The 8,541-nt window shown below is 45.8% G+C and overlaps 1 non-coding gene across 1 annotated transcript; it reads right to left on the bottom strand.

The window, feature by feature from the left end:
* Window positions 1-6,494: 6,494 nt before the first annotated feature.
* Window positions 6,495-6,628, bottom strand: LOC115064283. Its single transcript, XR_003844126.1, has one exon. It is a non-coding gene; the product is annotated as a small nucleolar RNA SNORA70 (small nucleolar RNA).
* Between the last annotated feature and the right edge of the window lie 1,913 nt (window positions 6,629-8,541).

Genomic DNA, 8,541 nt, shown 5'->3' with positions numbered 1-8,541 from the left:
TGGGGCAGCTTGAGCGTTATGAAGAGAGATGGAACTGGAGACTCCAGGGTGGAGAGGAGGAGCCTGCTGTGAGTGGCCCATCTGGGGCCATGGTGAGATTCCCAAGCCAAGCAGCCTCGGAGGACCATGTCTTGAGTCTATGGCTATGCAGCAGCAGGGCTCAGTGTCAATGTCTGTGGCTCATATTACTATAGAGAACATGGGGACTGGGCATGCATGTGGATATCTAGGGGTTGAGCTCTGGAGAGCTGGTACCACCTTTCACCAGCTGCAGTGCTCAGGAGAGCAAGTGGGATTTGCACAGTGGGGCATGAACAGCACAGCAGAGCTGACCCTGTGGCAAGGACACAGATGAGCCACCCTGAGGACAAGAGCCTGGAAAAGCTGGCCCCACCACTTGTCTGCTGTGAGGTGGTGTGGATGTGAGGTGATGTCCTCCCCCTCTTCCCCCCTCACCACCTGCAGCAGTTGGGAAAGCCACCCACAGGGTCATGAGAGCAGAAGAGCTAGTCCTGGGAGAGTGGGCCCTGCACCTTGCCTGAGCAGCCCAGTAGAGCTGGCCCTGGTGTCAGGGGCCCAGGTGAGTCAGCCCCAAGGGTGTGATTCAGGGAGAGCTAGCCCAGCTAGCTCTGTTGTAAGGTGGTCTGGGGGCGGGGCACTGTGCCCTCCACTTCCTCACCCCTTCCCAAGCAGTCAGGAGAGCTGACCCCCAGGGTCGTGAGAGTGGGTGAACCGACCCTCCCTCACCAGTTGCAGCACTTCGAAGAGTGGGTTTTGCGCCTCACCTGGGCAGCACAGTGGAGCTGGCCCTGATGGTGAAGGTATGGGTGTTGTGAGAGAGAGAGAGAGCTGTCCCAGCCCCTCACAGGCTGCAGCACTTGGGAGAGTGGCCCATGTGCCTTGACGGGGCAGCAGGTGTAGTTGGCTCTGTAGGCATGGGTGCAGATGAGCTGGGCCCAGGACATGAGGGCAGGAGAGCTGACCCTGCCTCCTGCAGATGGCTGCTTTGGGTGGCCTAGCTGGAGCAGTGCTGAGAGCTCACCCTGGTGGTGCAGATAAGGGAGAGCAAGGGCATTAACCAGTTCAGCTACCACCCAGGCTCAGATCCAGGGCTCTGAGTTGGCTTACCCCAACATCTCTACCATCTGCAAATGGTTGGGAAGTATGAAAGGACCAGTCCTAAGCTGGGCGTGGTGGCACACACCTTTAATCCCAGCACTCGGGAGGCAGAGGCAGGCGAATTTCTGAGTTTGAGGCCAGCCTGGTCTACAAAGTGAGTTCCAGGATAGCCAGGACTACACAGAGAAACCCTGTCTTGAAAAAACAAACAAACAAACAAACAAAAAAACCAAAAACAAAACGAAAGGACCAGTCCTGCCGATCCAAAGCTGCAGGATCTCCATGGTGCAGGGCAACAGCAGGATAACCAGTAGGAGTCCTGGTGATGATCCTGATTGATGCTATCACAGAAGCCAAAGATCTAGAACCAGACCAATGACTCATTGCAGTAAAACACTTGCCAGTGAAGACGTGTGGACAGAGGGATATGCTGTGGGACACAGTGTGACATACTACAGCTTCCATGATGGGATTTTTGTGTGCTTTTTATTCAGGGGCAGGGAGGTTGTACGGTTGTAAGGTTGTGAAGGGCAGATATAAGAGAATGGGGAGATGAACTGGACAGTGGTGCATGATGTGAAACTCACAAAGAATCAATAAAAAGTTTCTTTTTTTTTTTTTAAAAAAAAAAGCATGCTACTGAATGATAGATTGACACATCTTGTACATAGTCAACCTAATTTAGCAGCTGCCATGAAAATCACAGGCAGACAAACAGACAGACATACACACACACACACACACACACACACACACACACACATGTCACATGTGGGTTCAGTGTTCCCAGAATTCTGTTACCAGAAAGCAAACTATTCTATTTTCTTTTCCACTCTATTCTACTCTATTCTATTCTATTCTATTCTATTCTATTCTATTCTATTCTATTCTATTCTATTCTATTCTGTTCTATACACTACCTATTCTGCACACTGTTCTTTTCTATACACAATCTACTACCTAGTGTAATAAACATTCCTTAAGCACCATGACTTCAGATAAGAAACAGATTTCATTTCATCGTTCTGCAGGTCGGTTGATAGCTTCTGGTCTTGGTTGGGCTTGGTCACGTTTAGAGTTAACTCTAAATGGACTCTTAGCTGAGCTGTGTTGGCTGTGACATACTGGGGTAGTTGGCTCTGAACCACATGTCTCCCCTTTGCAGCAGGCTAGCCCAGACGATGGCAGAGGGGCAGATGAGTCCACTGTGCACTCAGCAAACTTTTCTGTAGATTTGCCTTCCCTAACCTTCTATTGGGCAAAGCAAGTCACATAGCTGAACCCAGGTCCAATTGGAATGATGCTGTGTTTAAATGGCTCAAGGATTGGAAACAGAGAAAGATAAGAAGTTGGATTGTGAATACACACAACCCGTGACTTACTATTTTTCTTAACTAAAGAACAGAACTACATGCATGTGCATGTGTGTGCTTGTATGTACATGCATTTTCATGTATGTGAATGCATTTGTATGCACAGGTACATATGAAGATCAGAGGATAAGCTCAAGTGTCATTCCTCCTCAAGAACCATCTACCTTGACAGGATCTCTCACTGGCTTCCTGATTAGGCTAGTCTGGCTGGCTGACAAGCCCTAGGGATCCACCTGTCACATGTCCCCGAGCACACATGCCCCACACCCATCTTTCTATGTCAGTAGTGTCGGGATTGAGCTAAGATTCTCATACTTGCACAAGCACCTTATAGGCCAAGCTCTCATGCCCGTCTCAGAACAAAGTTAAATTTCAAGTAAAAATTTATTTAGGTAAAGCACCCCGAGGGCCCATAAATTATAGGTGAGCTCCGAAGGGCAGTGAATAAGGGGGCCACAGGGGGAACAATGTGCACACATAGGTTCTTTAGAGAAAGGAAACGGGCTTTCCTCTGCACTTGCAGGAAACTGACTTGAGAGTGTAGAGCTCAGCCAGCGAGATCCCCGTTCTGGAGGCAAGGTGGCAGTCAGCGCCAGCCACTATGCCAGTGTCTGAGCAATGAAGTTAGTGTAGATGAGACATCAGAGCAGAAAGCACTGCACGGAGTCCCATAACGATCTCTTAGCACATCAGCGTCTCGTTTTGTTTCTCCTGTAGAAAGCTCAAATGTTGGATTCCCTGATTCAAAGTTGGCCCCCAGGCAACCTCAGCCTTCCAGGAAGGCACAGTGAGTATCTTTTCTTTCTGTTCCTGGAAAGCAGTAACTGTCATTTTCTGGGCTCACACACCCTGCACACAGGCTGGCGATAATCCTCTCTCTGAGAAATAGGGAACCCTAGGAAACCTGCCAAAAACGACTCTCCAAATGTCCAAATCCATGGCTGTTGCTTCTCTGGTGGGAGCCACCAGAAGCGGTCACCCTCCTGAAGAAGGGAAGGTCAGGACCTGTGGGTAAATACTGACTGGTGGAAACTTTGCATTTGAAATAAAAAAAAGCCTCAGTAGTTGGAAAAACTTAACCCAAACAAAAACTAAACCCATGAAAGCGAGCCAACAGGCACTCTGCTTTCTGTCACAGGGATGCCAAGGCAGTCTCAGTGACAGCCTTGCCTTCATTGGGGCCTCTGAGGGAGGGAAACAGGCTGCTTGTGGTGACTGGAGGCAAGGGGGATCTTGGCTTCCTTCCCAGAGTGCATCATTTGGGAGAGATCTTTCTAGTTGTTATCTCAGTCAAAGAATCCCCACGATGGGTTAAGGAGATGGTTTAGCTGATAAAGCGCTTGCCTGGTAAGCAGGGGAACCAAGTCCAGTCCTTAGCATCCAGCTTTAAATAAATAAAAAAAACCTTGGCCTGGAGGCACGTACTTGCTGTCTAAGGTCTGAGAGGGTGAATGCAGTTCGATCCCTGGGTCTAGCTGAGCAGACAGCTTAGGCTACTTGGCAAGTTCCAGGCCAGTGAGAGATGCTGTCTCAGAAAGGCAAACGGTTAGCACCTAAGAAAAAAACACACCCTTGAAGTTGGTCTCTGACCAGTGCACACATGTACACACAAGAGGAGCGGGGAGCCCAAGGGAGAGCTGTATGCATCTCCATTTTTCAGACTGTGAAAATGAGGCATGATGTTTCAGTGATGGGAACTGCCCAAGCACACAGCCCATGGGTCTCTGAGAAACCATCAGGCCAAGGGCCTTCATGTCACAGCTATCCGTATTCTCTGGGATACAGCTAACAAGGGGATTGGCCAGCTTAGGGAATTGAAGAGAATCCATCCGTGTCTAGAGTTTCTGAAATTGAACTACCTGTGACTCAAAGGGCAAAGAATAGATCTGGTTTATTTTCTTATCTCCTTCATCATCCTTTTCAGTTATCCACTACAATTACTTTCATGTGTGTTCACTGAGGAAGGGTGAGGATGCATGTATGGACACATATACACATGTATTCAGGTGCACATAAAACTCAAAGATTGATGTTCAATGTGTTCCTTGATTTGTCTGCGTCATGTTTTTTTGAGGCAGTCTCCCTGAAAGCTCACTGATTGGCTAGCCTGTCTGGCCAGCAAGCTCCAGGGACCCTCTTACCATCCACCACCTCTCTCCAAATGCTGGGATTACAAGTGCACACTTCTATGCCTGGGTTTGTACACAGGATGTGGGGATTCAAACTCAGGTCCTTATGCTTGTGCGGCAAGCTTCTTATTCACTGAGCCATCTCCCTAGCCCTCTACTCCAATTCTTACTGTGGCGAGAGAAGAAACACCTGAGTTTGGGGCAGGGAGATATCTGGTTCCATATATTTTGGAGAGCAAAATTTAATCTCCATTAAAGATTCCTTTAATGGAGACACCATATCCTTGCTTTTCATTGAGATGCATATTTCCTTTCATCTGACCTTTCCTATTTAACAATAATTCAAATTTTGATTCACAATGTCCCCAAATTGATTACATTAATGACTCAATTAAGATATATATTCTTAATTCTTAATATATGATATATATATATATNTATATNTATATATATANANATATATATATATATATATATATATATATATATATACATATATACATACACAGCACACACAGACACACACAAAAGCCTTATGGACCCAGAAAACATAAAACTTTTATATTTCCATTTACAAACACAGTATTCATTTAGCTGTGATATCAAGATGATTCTGATGAGTTTTGTTGACTTCTTTCATTCTCTTGGCCACAAGTTAATCATATTCCGCAGCCTCCTTATTTTTATTAGCACATTGTTTCTTCAGAGCAATTTGTCTGAGTTTGTGTTGCAGGACACATGAAATAACAAGACGTGGACACTGAGTTTGCGTTGCAGGACACGTGAAATAACAAGACGTGGACACTGAGTTTGCGTTGCAGGACACGTGAAATAACAAGACGTGGACCCTTGGGTGCTTTGGACCTGGGCTCCTTCTCTTCTTTCATTTCAAAGAAAGACATCATCTGTTTTTAGAGACGTTGAGAAGCTTTCGGATTTTGCTAGCTCTTGTGGGCCCCATCCCCTGAGGCACACTGGTTTCCTCACAATGGCAGTCCCAGGAATATCTTACTTTCCTTGTTTTATAATAACGAAGTTGAGATTGCTCAGCTTGACCTCCACAATGCATTCCCAGACAGACCCGTGCTTCCTGTCTCCAGCGACCTTGGTCTATAAGAATGCCCCTTACGCAACAGTGGGTGCACTCTGCCTCAGGTCAAGTCATGATGCTTCAATGGGGAAACCTGGTTTGTCACTCCCACCACTGAGCTGGACCACCCAACCTGTCACTCTACCGAGTGCCTCAGCAGCTCCTCTGTGCCCGTGCGCTTCTCATACAACACGAAGCTTGCTTTCATCATCCACCCCACGAGCTTTTGACCAGCGGCAGGGAAGGAGATGGTGCGCTTCATCTTTACCCAGCCAACGGTCTGGGAGGTGCCATGAAGAAAGAACTGTATAGTTTTATTTGCTGTTCCTCAGACTGGATGTGAGGTTTATTACCAAATATGGTTTGATGGGGTGGGTTAAGGGCAGTCCCGTTAGAAGGTCTTGGGTGCAGTGTTGCCAGGGAAGCAAGGTTGGGGGATATGTTTGACCCTAGGTATCAGGGATGGGCCGCTTCTCAGCTATCACATCTTTAAATTTATCTGTATTACAGAAGCCCCAATTCTTTGAGGTATGGATCTTTTGGTGTGTGTGGGGGGGGGAGGTGAATTTGAACTTGACTCTATGCAGGGCCTCAGTCATGTGTCATCCTGCAGCTAAGGGTGAATGGACATGATGATCTGGCCAATGTGACTCCTGGACATTGTGCCCTGGGCACCCCACCTACTGGTCTGGAGCCTTCCCTGGGGACAGCCCTGAGATCAGATATATATATATATATATATATATATATATATATATATATATATATATATATATACCAGAACATTGTCTCCAAGGTCCCTTAGGCCAATCCATATAGAAATAGACTTGCTATATCACCAAGGGAGATGATGTTCACAGCCACTGCAAACCAGGCCCCTGAGAGTAAAGGAACCCGGTTGGCTTAATGGGTTGCATCCAAAAATTACATTGGATATTGAAATTGCATTGGTTACATTTGAAGAAATGTTAATAACTATCAGCTGCAGCATGCTATATCCTTTATAACTATTTAAAACAACAATACATTTTTAAAAGCGTGTCATTATGGCGATTTTTCACAGTTCCTTTCAAGGCATATAAGAAAAAGATGTACAAAGGCCTCTGATTTAATGCAAGTATTTTATACAGGTGACGCTCTTGAACTCAGAGGGTAGAAAGGTCATATAGTAAAGCAATAACCAAGCCAGCCCCATCAACAAGGTCTCGGAATTCATTATTTGGTCCTTGTATTAGCTACTTTTCCCTTTGTTGCAGCAAAATACCCACCAAAAGCAACTTAAGGAAGAAAGGGTTTCATCTGGCTTGTGGTTCCACAGGATGGTCAGTCCTGGGGCTAGGGGGACAGCAAAGTGACAGTCTCTGGAAGCCCTGGTCACATCCTATCCACAGTCAGGAAGAAGAGATTGCTGGTACTCAGCCTTTCTGTTCAGTCCAGGACTCCAGACCCTGGGGTGGTGATGCCCACAGTTAAGATGGATCTTTCAGCTTCATTTAGTTGCATCTAGCTGGTCCCTCACACATACACCCAGAGGCTGTCTTCTAAGTGATTCTAGATCCTGTCAAATTGACAATATGAACCATGACGGTACTTTACAGGAATGTAAGCAAAACTAGTTCTGCATTTCAGAACTTCATACAGTTCCAGCATGCTAAAGGAATCAAAGACGCGAGCACTCATCTAGATCAGGGGTTCTCAGCTTTCCTTATGCTGTGAACCTTCAAAACAGTTTCTCATGGTGTGGCAATCCCCAACCATAAAGTTATTTTTGTTATTATTTGACAACTGTAATTTTGTTAGTTATGAATTACAATGTAAATATCTGATATCCAGATTGTCTTAGGCAACCCCCGTGAAAGGGTTGTTTGACCCCAGAGAGGTCACGATCCACAGGTTGAGAATCACTGATCAAGAGCATACTTGCATAGCAGGGTTATAGTGAGTAAGAACATCAGAGGCTAGTAACCCTGCGTCAGCAGCACAACACACCAAGAACTAGCAAGAAGGCAAACAGGTTCCATTTTTGAACTTGAGAAGACACAGGAAAAGTGTTGTGTCCAAGACACTGTGAAGTCTGCAGCCTCAACAGAAAACCACCAACAGAAGAACATGGCCACCGCCAAATCAGAGTCCAATCTGACAAATCTCCCCTTTTTCTTGCTAGTACCTTCTTTTGTCCAACCCAAAGCCATGGGGCCAGAGAGCCAGGGAGCCAGGGAGCCAGCGGAAGGAGCCAGGGAGCCAGGGAGCCAGGGAGCCAGGGAGCCAGGGAGCCAGGGAGCCAGGGAGCCAGCGGAAGGAGCCAGGGAGCCAGTTGTTATGTCCAACAAAGAACATAACAACAAGGGAAAGCCACAGCAGAACCAAGAGATCTGGCCCTAGAGGCTCTGAAAGCACATTTTGCTGAGGTAGGAGGGATTTCCTGGCTCTACAGAAGGGTTTTTATTCTTCTTGTAACTCTGATGCACACATATTTAGCTACTTGAACATTATTAATTCTCTGACATCTTCTTTCATAGGAAACTGATCCTTATTTATTTTTTTTTTTTTAGAAAAAACTGCCTGATTAAATCTCCGTTTATGGAAGCTTTAATAATCTGCTATAAGCTTTAACCAAACTCCAGAACTAAAGGGAAGTCCCTGAAACAAGCAATACGAATGGACGTTTTTAAACAGAAATTTATTATTAAAGATAATTATATGAATTATTAATAGTTAACTATTAAAGCCAGACTAATCCTTCTATAATTAGAACAAAAGAATGTATACAACTGCCACAAACGAAACTTTAAATTCCCTTTTTAAGCAACTTGTTATCCCTTTATGATGA

The sequence above is a fragment of the Mus pahari genome, chromosome 6, assembly GCF_900095145.1.
Source record: "Mus pahari chromosome 6, PAHARI_EIJ_v1.1, whole genome shotgun sequence".
Lineage (NCBI taxonomy): Eukaryota > Metazoa > Chordata > Mammalia > Rodentia > Muridae > Mus > Mus pahari.
Note: the sequence above shows the minus strand (reverse complement) of the source record. Positions and strands in the feature narration are given on the sequence as shown.